Source organism: Ambystoma mexicanum, chromosome 6p, assembly GCF_040938575.1.
Source record: "Ambystoma mexicanum isolate Mex_15411 chromosome 6p, UKY_AmexF1_1, whole genome shotgun sequence".
Classification (NCBI taxonomy): domain Eukaryota; kingdom Metazoa; phylum Chordata; class Amphibia; order Caudata; family Ambystomatidae; genus Ambystoma; species Ambystoma mexicanum.
The window spans coordinates 659,286,359-659,298,678 of NC_090935.1; positions in this window are offsets into that span (position 1 = coordinate 659,286,359).

A 12,320-nucleotide genomic window follows, 5' to 3' on the forward strand; every position below is an offset into this window, starting at 1 on the left:
TATGGTAGGAGTGCACAGACGAAGCATTCTCCTTCTGATTGCCTTCGTCCTACTTCCTTCATGTGCTGGTACCATATGTTATTTCCGAGATGGGCTGTGCTGTCCAGGTAATCGTTGAGCTCATTGTCATCTTCGTACGGGCTTCTCTTGATTCTCAGCGTTTTTCTATAGTTTGCTATGACCATGTCTCTAAGTGCATCTGTGCTGCTTTTCCACTCTGTGCTGTATTCTCGGCTGTAATACCGCCAACTGTAATAGCCCTAGCACGGACCGGTCCGGCTGTATTACCGCCAGATCACGAGTTGGGTGTTAACGGTAAATCCCCATTCCCCATTGGGTCCATTGGATTCAATGGGGTATTTTCAGCGCTAATTATGCGGGCTAATACAGCCGGCGGTAATACAGCCGAAAACAGGGGATTTTCACCTCCAGAGAAAGGCTGGAGGTAAAACAGCCCATTTAGCGCCCAACTCGTGATAGGGCCAGCCCTTCAATGTGGCTGTAATACCGTTACCACCGCATTTAAGGGCTACAGCCCAACTCGTGATGAGGCCCTATGAGTGGGAACAACTACTCTACCAGTGTTTGTGTTTTCTCTGTGAGTTCCTTTGTGGCTACTTCTGTTCTTTCGAGGGATTTTGCTATGCCCTCTCTCTTGGGTTTCTTACTTGTCTTCTCTTGGTCACTTCCACTATTTTCTGAACCGATTGCTCGGCAGGCTGTCTCCCCTTCTCTGCAGACTTCGTTGGAGGCCCTGCAGCCCTTGTCTGCGTGCATCCTGTGTGTGGGTGCGTGCAGTGGTCAGTGCTGCGTTTGCATTCATTCCGTGCTGACCCTCTCTCCAGCTTTTCTCTTCATTTGTTACCTCAAATGTGTCTAAATTACTGCTAATTACATTTCATTTTAGTTTGTTAATTTTACCATCAGGTTTTCTTGGGACTGGAATGACTATATAGGGTCTGGGTGCTTTCGTAGGCCCCAGACGTTCATTATCTGATGGATGCACTAAAAGTGGCACACTTCGTTCACCAATAAAGAAAGCAGTTCTGATTGTTAATGACAGAAAAACAATAATAATAATTATACATATACACATAATAGTTCGGAACAACAATTTGCAACATTTTCTTCCAGGGAAGTGGGGGTGCCCTTCTGCTGGGGGTAAAACCAAGTTACTGTTCTGGGCCCCCATTTCGAATGAGTTCATAGTCAGTTATTTATTCCTTCTCTTGCTCTGGTCTCGTAGTACGAGAGTTCATTACTATTAAAGTGACGAGTGCTTTCCAAATGTCCCCCCTCTTGTGGGTGATGACGGTAGTCTCTGGGTATGCAGTACAGTTCCTGTGCTAGACTATGGAAAAGGGTTAGGCTAGCACTTTGGTACATCACATTCATTATGCATATCTATAGTAGGTAAGGGCCCAATGCACTCCTCGAATTTGTTTTGGTCCTGAGGACATGCTGGAACCTGTTCAATGCGAAGGAATGAAAAGATGGAACTGCTAAAAATCACGCAAAAATAAAATATTGTAAAAATAAAAGTAAAAATAAAAGCGAACATGAAAAAATAAAAAATAAAATAAAAATAAAAATAAGGCAAAGTAGTGGATAAGTACAAAGAAAAATAGGACGGTGTAGTTCTTGTCTTTGCTCTCCTCGATCTGTCCTGCAGCTGAAAATTGAAGAACTGTGTCTCTGTCCGTGGTTTGTTCCACGGTAGAAAGTCTTACTGGAATCTCCTAAGGTACTCTCGCTGGAAGTTGGATAGCTCCACCTGGAGCATTATGCTGTGGAGGAGTGTGCCCATGTGTGGGGTGTTGGCCGGATCTCTAAGAAAGTTGATGACGTCAACATCTGCAGGCCTCCCCACCATTTCCGGATAGTCCGTGACTAGTCTAAGCAGGACATTGTGCGCTAGCAGGGTGTCCTCGGGGGATAGGGACATTTGTCCTGTTTGGCTGGGTCCTGGTCATGGGCTTTTCTTTTGATTCGCGCAGTCTCTGCACCTTCCTGTTGCGTGGACTACGACGAGGTGATTTAGTTTAGTCCACAGCTGATTCAATTTAGCTAGATTTCTTGGGTCTCTGATGAAAGTGCGTGTGTCAGTTGTTCTCCCGACAAGTCCTGGGCATTTCTCGATACTTGAAAGAACAAATTAAATGTGAGTTCATCAATGTCTACTGGCGGTGGAAGCATTTGTGTCCTCCTTGCTGTGCTCGAGTAGCTCGACGAAGGCTTCCGCGATGACAGTCAGCAGTTGCCTGATCACTTTTTTGTTGGCTGGATCTTGGATAAAGTCTGTGTCACTGGCTTCTCTCCCTATGAGTGATGGATAAGATAACACCACGAGTTGAAAATAGGTGAGTACATCCCACTTGAGACTTCTGCTGGAATGTACCACAAAGTCTCGATACTGGTTGCTTCAGGATACTGTGTTACACTCTCAAAAATATTTTGTTTGCAGTCTATCAGAGTCTTGATTCTTTGTATTACTTGGGCATGATGTGCTTTCAAAAGTTCGTTTCATCAATGTTGTTGTGGCTTTGGATGCGCTTCTCTTTACCCTGCAACTGGGATGCACAGAGTGTTCATTTTATGACCTATATTATCCTTCACTGGTTTGAGAAAATGTCTTGTTTATAAGCCACAATTTAAATCAGTGTTCCTTTTGCCTTTATTGTGCTGCTCATGCGTCCTTCTTCCTCGCCATGGATCTTGTCTGCACATGCTGAGGTTCTTCCCCATTGTCTGTGGTTTCTTCGCAGTTGTATGCAGCAGGAGGGCTCTCCCCTATTTAAGGTTTAATGTCATTTATGAAGATCCATGCCCTTCTGCCCTGGAGCTTGACGGCGGAAGAGGTGCAGTCCTCTACGATGAAAGGGCCATTGAATCGCGGCTCATCCCACCTCTTCCTGGTAAAGTTCCTCACAAGCACGTTGTCTCCAGGGAAGATGAGGGATGCATGTAGACCTTGTGCGGGGTCAGCTTCAGCACTTCCTGATGTGTTTTGTGCTGCACTGTCCCCTTTTCGCTGTCGCTGCAGCTGGCCTGAAATGACAGAGGCGCTGGATGTCATACAATTAAGGTACTCCTGCATCTCTGTTCCCAGAACCTGTAAAGTTGGCTTGGCATCACATCTAGCTCTATCTGGGGGGATGAGAGGGGTCCTCATCCTTCTGCCTGTAACTATCTCGTGCTGCGTAAGATGAAGGTTGGAGCCGGGTTGGTTCCGAAGTGCATACAATGCCAGTGGTAGACAGTGCAGCCATCCCTTTCTTAATGTGAGCTTCAACTTGGCTATCCTCTCCTTTAACAGGCCGTTGAGCCGCTCACATATCCCATTTCCCTCCGGGTGATGCGCCGACAAGAACTTGTGCTTTATACCAAGTAATAAGCTGATCTGTTCGAAAACTGCATTAACAAAGTGGGCCCTGTTGTCTGATCTCATTACCTCGCACACCCCCATCTAGCGAACACTTCCCTCACTAGAAATTTGACAGCATCTGGGTGTGTACAGGGACCTGATTCTATCCATCTAGGGAATGGACACACCGCCACAATTAAATACCTGTACCCGTTGCATACTTGAATCATGTCGACATAGTCGATATGCAAGTGCTGGAATGGGCCATTTGGCCGGGGGATAACTCCTCTCATTACTTTTAATGTGTGCCCAGCAGTGAATTGCTGGCAGATTATGCAGTTCACCATGAAGAACGCAACATGGTCTGCTAAATTTGGTGTAAACCAGTCTTCTGCGAGCGTTGCAGCGATATTTTCTTTAGACATGTGTATAGGGTAGTGTAGTTGTTCTAATGCTACTTTTAGCAGGGAGACAGGCATTACTGGTTTACCAGTGCTGTCTTGCATCCACAACCCGTCAGAGGGGTTTAATGAACACCCTCGACGCTTCCACAAATTTTTCTCCTCCTGAGGTGCCTCCCCTTGGAGTTCCATTAGCTGAGTCTGCCCCATGTTATTATAGGCCTTAAGTGTGGGTCGCGCTACCATCATCCTCTCATAGGTACATGCCACCTCCACGTCCATGATTGTTTCATTTGTGGATGCCATGCGCTTGGCTTCCGTGTCCGCTTCATGGTTTCCACGTGACACGAAATCTGTCCCCTTGGTGTGGGCGGCGCATTTCACGACCGCTATGCCCACTGGGAGCTGTAGTGCTTTTATCAGCCTGTTCAATAAGGCTGCATGTTGCACTGGCGTGCCGTCCGCTCAGAGGTAGCCCCTCCTTTTCCAGCGTGCTGAGCCTGCGTGCATGGTAGATGTCACATAGGCAGAGTAACTGTACACCGTTACTTCCTGGTCTGCATGATTCTCAATGGCGAGTATCAGTGCCACTAGTTCTACAGCTTGAGCTGAATAGTGAGATGGTATTCGTGCACTGACGAGTACCTTAAACTCCCCATTCGCCAGGTGTTTCACTACTGCCACGCCCATGTATCTTTGTCCGTCTTCTTGGTCGATTCTTGATGAACCATCAATGAACATGATTTCACCGCCCACCAGGGCGTTTTCCTTTACCCTGGGGATTTCATCATAGAATTCCTCATAATTCGCACAGTTGTGTATAGGTTCTCCTTCTGTGACTGGCTCAGCTATGAACGTAGCAGGGTTTACAGTTTTACATCAAACTATTTTGATCGATGGGTTGGAGATAATCACATCATAGGCAGATGCTCCCTGTGATGTTAGCGTGCCCTTTGGCTTCTCTAGTATTACTAATAATGAGTGCTCGACGTACAATGTCACGGAGCTCCCCATCACAATAGATGACGCCTTTTCAATGGCGAACGCGGCAGCAGCTAGATTTTGTTCGCATGGGAAGTGGCCTTTCATGACCGGGTCCAGTCTCCCGCTGTAATATGCTACAGGCTTGTACCCCAGTGAGGTTCGCTGCGCAAGCACTGCCATCATAAAATTACCATCGGTGTGTGAGAACAGGTAGAATTCCTCTGCATAATTAGGAATCCCGAAATCTGGGGCCTCACAAATCGCCCCCTTGAGTTCTGCAAACCCCTTTTCCATTGCCTCAGTCCATTCGATTTTTTCCCCTGTCGCCTGGGCCTTCCTTAGTGCCTGAAGCAAGGGCTTGGTATATGAGCTGTAGTCGAAGACCCATGCTCTGACATAGTTGCACAGGCCTAAGAAGCTTTGCGTTTGTTTTATCGTGAGCGGTTTAGCTGTGTTCATGATAGCTTCAGCCCTTTCTGGGGTTACCTTTTTCCCTTCGTGAGAGATTAGCTGGCCTATGTACAGCACCTCTCGCTGACAGTTTTGTAACTTTTCCTAATCAACTTTATATCCTTTCTCAGCCAGGATAATCAATAGCTGGACAGAGTCGTGCCTGCATTGTTCCTCAGTGATGCTGCAGATCAGAATGTCATCCACATACTGCAAAACAATACTGTCTACTGCAATATTGTTTAGGTCCATCTGCAGGACTCTGTTGAAAATGGATGGAGACTCACAGTACCCCTGTGGCAACCTCGTGCTTTTCGGGCGCATTTGTCTGAAAGTAAATGACGTCAGAATCTTGAGAGTCATGGTGCAACGGGATTGAGAAAAACGTATTTTTCAGGTCAATCACTGTTAAATATTTTGGTATGTTGCACAGAATTGTGGATGGATTAAGGACTAGAGGGAATTTGGCTTCAACTATATCGTTTAATTCTCGTAAATCTTGGATTAAACGCCAAGACCCTGCCTTTGATTTCTTGACAGGGTAAATCACTGTGTTGCAAGGTGAATCTGACGTCACTAGAATGCCCTGCTCCATCATGGCGGAAATTGTCTTCGTGATTCCTTCATCTGCCTCTCTGGACATAGGATATTGTAGTGCTCTTGGTAAAATTGCTCCTGGTTCCAGTTTAATTTTCACTTCACCTGCCCCCCTCAGGAGGCCTACGTCATATGGCCCTGTAGTCCATATCGCGGCAGGCACTTGGGCCATGTCGTCATCAAAGTATTCTGGACGTATCAGCGCCAACATCATCCTCTGTGTTTGTTCATTTCGACCCAAAATGTGAGACTTACTTCCACCCTCGTCTCTTCCAGGTCTTCAAACGGATCGTCATCGGTGACATCAGTCACTCGATACCCTTCTTCGATGGCGATAATCGCACACCATTGTCTGCCTTCGTAATCATATCCTTCGACCAATACCACTTTCCCTCGCACTGCGGCAGATTTTATCATTAGGGAAATACTTGTCCCTCCTCTTCGTGCATAGGTATTCTGGGTCTGAATAGAAACTCATCAGGTGTCCTCATAGTTCTATCTGCGAGGCCTGGCAATCCTGCCATGAGCACCCGCATCCCATATGCAAAGACTTCTGGCTCTAACGGTATAGCTCTCATGGCTATGCGCCCTGAGTATGCTCTGATCATTTTGCACACGTTCGAATAATGCATTCCTGGAGTGGAGCACACTATACCTTTCTCGGTAAACGAGATTGTCATATTCAACTTAGTCATTAAGTCCCGACCCAGGATGTTTACTGGGGTCTTACGTGAATATAATAAGGATATATTAATTTCGCACTCTCCCACAGAGACAGGGAGTGCGTCTGTAAAGGGAACTCTACTGTGAGCGCCTGTGTATCTATGGCCTCGCGGGCAAGGAATATTTGCCTTCTCGTATGCACGAGCGTGTCGCACCCGTGTCAACTAAGAAGGAATATTCTTTACCCCCTATGACGACATTCACCCTAGGTTCCCTATTAGGGTCTGGTGTCACTGATAGGATAGAACACATCAGAGTCCTCCGTGAGCTGTCCTATTTCATATATAAATTCGGCCCACTGTATACTTGTTGATTTCCCCCAACCCCATGGTTGACTCCCCTCCGGAGCTAGTGCCCTGTGACATTTGCGGTGGTGTCTGCTGGGTTTGTCCCTGCGGTACATTCCCCATGTGCGGGGGTTGAACCTCTTGCTGTGCACCTTGCTGCAGGCCTGGTGCCTGCTGCTGCACTGTGTGATTTTGTGCACTGCCCTGCTGCGGGATGGCAGGCTGATTCACCATGCTTGCCCCCATCCCTTGGCTATTTTGCCACATGCCTTGGCTTCTGCACACGCGCGCCACATGTCCTGTCATTCCACACAGCCAACACACTGGCGGTGGTCAGGCCATCTGTCGATCTGGCATAGCTGGACTGCCCATCTGTGCGTTCTGAAAGCCACTTTGAGTATTCTGGAAGCCTCCCTGGTTACCTCGAAACCCACCCTGATTACTCTGCCATCCTCTTCCTCCAAAACCCCTTCCCCTCTGGTAAAATCCCGCACTACCTTGGTTATTCTGGGATGGGTTAACTACTGATTGCATGCTTAGTTCAGCTGGGCTTGTCAGCATGGCTCCCTCGAGAGCATACTTTGAGAGTTTCTCTTGCACCAGCTTTGCTTCCTCACCCTTACAAGTTGCCTCCTTCTTCTGGTTCTTTTCTTGCAACAATCTGCAGTAGTGTGCAATTGTCAACTGTATTTTCGGCCCATGGTTTTGCTTCTACTCCTACCAATTTTTTGAGCTGCTTCTGCACCGGTTCAGGCAACCCTTGTCATAATATATGGTAGAATACAGGGATAGATTTCGTCCAAGACTCATACATTTCGAGCACCCACGCGTCTTGGAAATTCTGGATATAAATCAACAGATCCTCCGACTCTTTCATTTTCCGAGTCATTATAGCTCCCATATGTGAAGTTTCTGGATATAGCGTTCGCAGCGCTTTACACACCGCTGCTCTACAGTTATTAAATGGCGCTCCGTCATGGGAAGTGTCAATTATGGTTACCCTAGGGTAGCCTGCCCGTTTCATACATTGTCTGCTCTTTCACCAAGTATGGTGATTAGGAGGCCCTTAATGTCCCCTATAGCTAAGGTGACACCCCCGTCATTTTCTCTAACTCATGTATCCACTTCCCGGCTCCCGATGTCAGCATTGGAAGCTTATTTTTTAGGTTTTCTCGGTCCATGTGTGGCCTTGGAATATATTGTGGTCTTGCTCCCCCCTTTTCTAGCAACGGGAATTGGAATGCACAGTCTTCCTTTTCCCTCCCCATAGCTCTTCTGTCTACCGCGGGGGTGGCATTCCCGCCTTGCCATCTTCCTGTCAATGCCCTTAATCTGTCTGCATAAGTAGGTGCTGACACTCCCCTCTGACCGTGGGGTGTTTCTTCATGTCGGCCGGACTGTGCGGCAGACTTCGGTGTCCTACTTGTGGACTCGGTAGCGTCTGACCATCGTACCCCTCGGTCTCCTGGGTGCCGTTTTTCGCACCGTCTCCCTTCCTTGTGTGCCACATCCTCCATTTCCCCACCGGAGTCAGATCCTGAATACTCCCAGTTTACACAACTCCTTGAATCTTCTTCGTTCTGCTCAATCTCCAGCCTGTCTAGGGACAGGCCCCTGCTCCCACTACTTTGAGTGACATCCTCAGTGTCATATAGCTGAGTGCTCTCCAAGCATTCATCTTCCCTTCCCCCATCATATATCTGTTCTAGCCCCATCTCATCGTATATTTTATCAATCGTTTCCCCGATGCTTCTGGTGTCGAAGTCATCTTCAATATTTGTCCCACTTATACCTTGCACCGAGTCGCTCGCAGGAAAGAATTCTTCTACATCTTCCCATTCTACAACAGGATTCAGTTTTTTAACTTCCCGCTCCAGATATTCAAGATCCTGTGCCCTCTGTCTGTGCTTCCGTTCTGTTTCCTCATCTACTTCCTTGCGCTTCCTCGCTTCTTCTCTAGCTTTGTCTACCTCCCTCATCCTTTCGTTTCTACGTTCCTTTGTCCTTCTAATTTCCTCCTCTTCTCGTCTCTTCACTCTCATCTCACGTACCCTTCACTCTTCTTCCATCCTTTGCTTAGTCTGTTTGTACCGGTCGCAGGCTAACTCTTGTCTACGATTGAGCTGTTTCTCTTGCTCTTCGAGATATAGTTGTTCTCGCCTTAGCCTATCTTTCTTTCTTGTCCTTTCATCCATTACTTCCATCTTTTTCTCTCTCTCTCTCCTTTGCGTCTCATCAGACCTCTCCCTTGGCCTCATATCATCGCTTCCTTTTCCAACCAACTTCAGTAATATCTGACCTCCCATCCATTCGTCTTTCGTGAATGCTACCTCATCAACTCTACCTTACTTTCCCTTACGTTTATTTCCCTCTTTCACCTTATCTGGAGGTGCACAACTCCGTGCCCAATCTTTTCCTTCATCTTCGTGTCACTCCTTGTCCCTCGGGACCACGGAGGCAATACTGTTTTCCTGTTCCCTTCCCTTGTTGTCGTCACTACTGTATGTAGGCGACTCATATGCAGGGTTGCTATACCCTGTGGCTGCCTTAAGTTCTCTTAGCGGGTAAAGCCCCTCGGTTTTACTCTCTTCAATGACTGGCTCAGGCGGGGCTGGTGGTGCAGTAGGCGTCTCACCCCCCTCCGTACATACATTTAGTATCCAGTCTGTGGGTGGTTCTTCCACCTTCGTTTCTTGAAACATCTTCCACAATTCTAGAACAGCAAGACGTTTCTCTAGCTTCTTGCCTGTATATGTGGCATGTAGGAAGGTCATCATATGCTGTAGAACAGCCTTAGAAAGGGACCCGTTCTGTGGCCAAGGAATGAACATTTTGTGGGCGGTATCCTTAACCCACTCTGTGCTATACTTCTTGAGTTTTGGTGCATGCTTGGGTAGCTGCTTGCACAAATGTGCAAGTGGAGTAACTTCCACCATTTTGATTTCGTCACCAACAATGTTTACACAGTATTGTATCCTTCCAATAGTATGAGCAAGCACCAAATACGCAAGCTCCGATCCAATCTTCTCCCGGCAAAATTTATAGTATCAATTTGCTCAGAAAACTATCAATTTGTTGGCGATTCTCTCTTAGTTACAGAATCGCGTAAAGCCAAATTACATTTCACACAATCAATAATACAATTATTTTACATTCGACGTACACCAAAACACATATGACAGACACTTGACAGACTAGACGGACACCAGCTGGTCATACATATACCTGCCTTCTAATCAATACCCCGTCATGGAGTTTAAATGAACTCCTTTGATGCGTCTTTAAACTTCACCATAGTCTATTTGTCCCATATTATATGGGCTATGAGTTCTCGTTTCTTCTGACTGCTGTATTAAAGCGCAGGAACAAGACGAATGCTTACGTTTTTATCTCAGGTGCCTCCTGGTAATCCTTCGTTTTAATCTCAGGTGTCCCCCTGGTACCCTTTGTTTTTCTCTCAGGTGTCCCCCCGGTAATCCTTCGTTTTTATCTCAGGTGTCCCCCTGGTATCCCTTGTTTTTCTTATGCTCGAGTCATTACCCCCTATATATATACACAGTCTTCTCTACTTCTAACTATTTTAATTTTTTCTTCCCCACCCACCGTTACCTTTCCCTTTCTTGCTCTAATGCCTACAAGACATTTGCCAAAGTAGCGAGTTTGTTGTTTCACTCACCGATCGCATCTTTTCCTCTCTGGAGCTTCGGGATCACTGCCCCTTCCTCTTCCAGCCTTTTAAGGGTTTTCGTCCGATTGGCTCCCCTTGGTAATGAGAAAGGTTATGCTTGGAAGGCAGGTTCCTTCAGACCCACTGCAGTTTTTGAAGTTTTACTCTATCATTGTCCACGGGAACCTTCTCAGTCTACTCAGCTGGAATGACGAAAGGTCTTGTGATATTGCCGAAGGCCCGGATTTACTTCGTGCCGTCGGTCTAAGGTGTCTTAGTATTATATATTCAATAAATAATGGCCAAAACCATCCTCTGCTACCAAGTGTACAGAGGAGCGTGGTTACACTGACAGGCCCATAGATCAGTGCGCACCCTCTAGTACTTGTAAGACAAGATAGCTGCAACATGTGAGGACTGGGGGTGCAGGATTCACTTACTCCAACACGACTCAATAATGAGGACTCAGTAGGTTGGCAAAGGGAAGTCTGTTTAATGATAAGTACATCAAACAGAGAAATAGAAGGAAATCAGCAGCATTGCGATCACCTGTCTCGCTCCGACTTCCTTGAACTTCAGTTGAACAGCAATTCTTATAAGCAATATTCGTCATCATTGACGTCTAACTCTACAAAACTCGACATGCAATATAATTGGTTAGGAAAGGTAACTTAAGTATAGGTGCTACATCTGTATATGATAATAGAGCATGCGGATTGGATAATTCTTATCGGGTGGGCGTCTACGCCCATCCCACTACATCACACGTGATTGACGTCACTACAAGTACGACATCCTATTGGTTTTACTATCTATAGGACTCCAGATAACTTGGTCCATTGTGATTGGGTAGGTTGCACCCCCAGACATAAATCCCCATTTTAATTAGCGGCATGCAGAATGGAAAACCCATGTGCCTGGTGTCCCAAGTTTCACCCTGCCTCCCTTCCATCAATCAGTATCTTAGGGCTATGTGTCAATTAGTTGGCTGGGTATGGCCTCGAAACTGTAGCCTCTTATCGGGAAAAGTTATGGCATTCTCGGGTCCTGGATGACATCAGGCAGTGGTACATCTTCGCGCCTGGCTGGTCACGTGTTAGTTCCCCATGACTTTGCTTCAGTTTCCAGCTTTTAGTGCATTTAATTCTGTTTCAGCCTCGCCACCTGCATGGGCCCCCCTTATCTTGACCTTCATGGGGCAGGCTGGTATGCTCTGAAGTTTGAGTCTTGTTAGCTGACGCTCTCCTCCCTTCCTCTGGATGGCCTCGATTTCCTAGGCCTGAGCCACTCTTTGTTGAGTTTCGATTCCGCTCCTTCTCTTGCCTCTGGCTGGGTTACGAAACTTGGTCTGTCAGGCCTCTGGCAACCTGGGTACATTTCTGCTTTTACAAAACGGAGTCGCACTTGTAGAATGTGCCTTATTGAGGTAGATATATAGTTGCCGCTTGCCGCTCTAATCTTCTACTAAGCATTGCAAGCAGTATCGTTTCTTTAGCCTCTTGCGTTTCAAGCCTATTTACACACGTTTAACGGGTCGGTTGGTTCCATCTTGTCTCGTAGCAACGTCTCCTCACGTTTTAACATCGTCTCTTCTCTGTGTCCATTACATTTATTTTCATAGTTACTCGCACTGGCATGCTTGTCTTTGATAGCCGCTTTTGTTCATTCCCGAGTCTGTTCAGGCCCTTGTGTCATTTCCGCTGGCCTCCCATTAGGGCTCTTTGGGTCTCTTCATGGACCGTCTGTAGGTACTCTTCGTTTCGTATCAGCGGCTGGTACGGCTGTATGATGGGGTACTGGGCTGCCCAGGGTTGTCTGGTTATGGGCGCTTCAACGGGTATGGATCT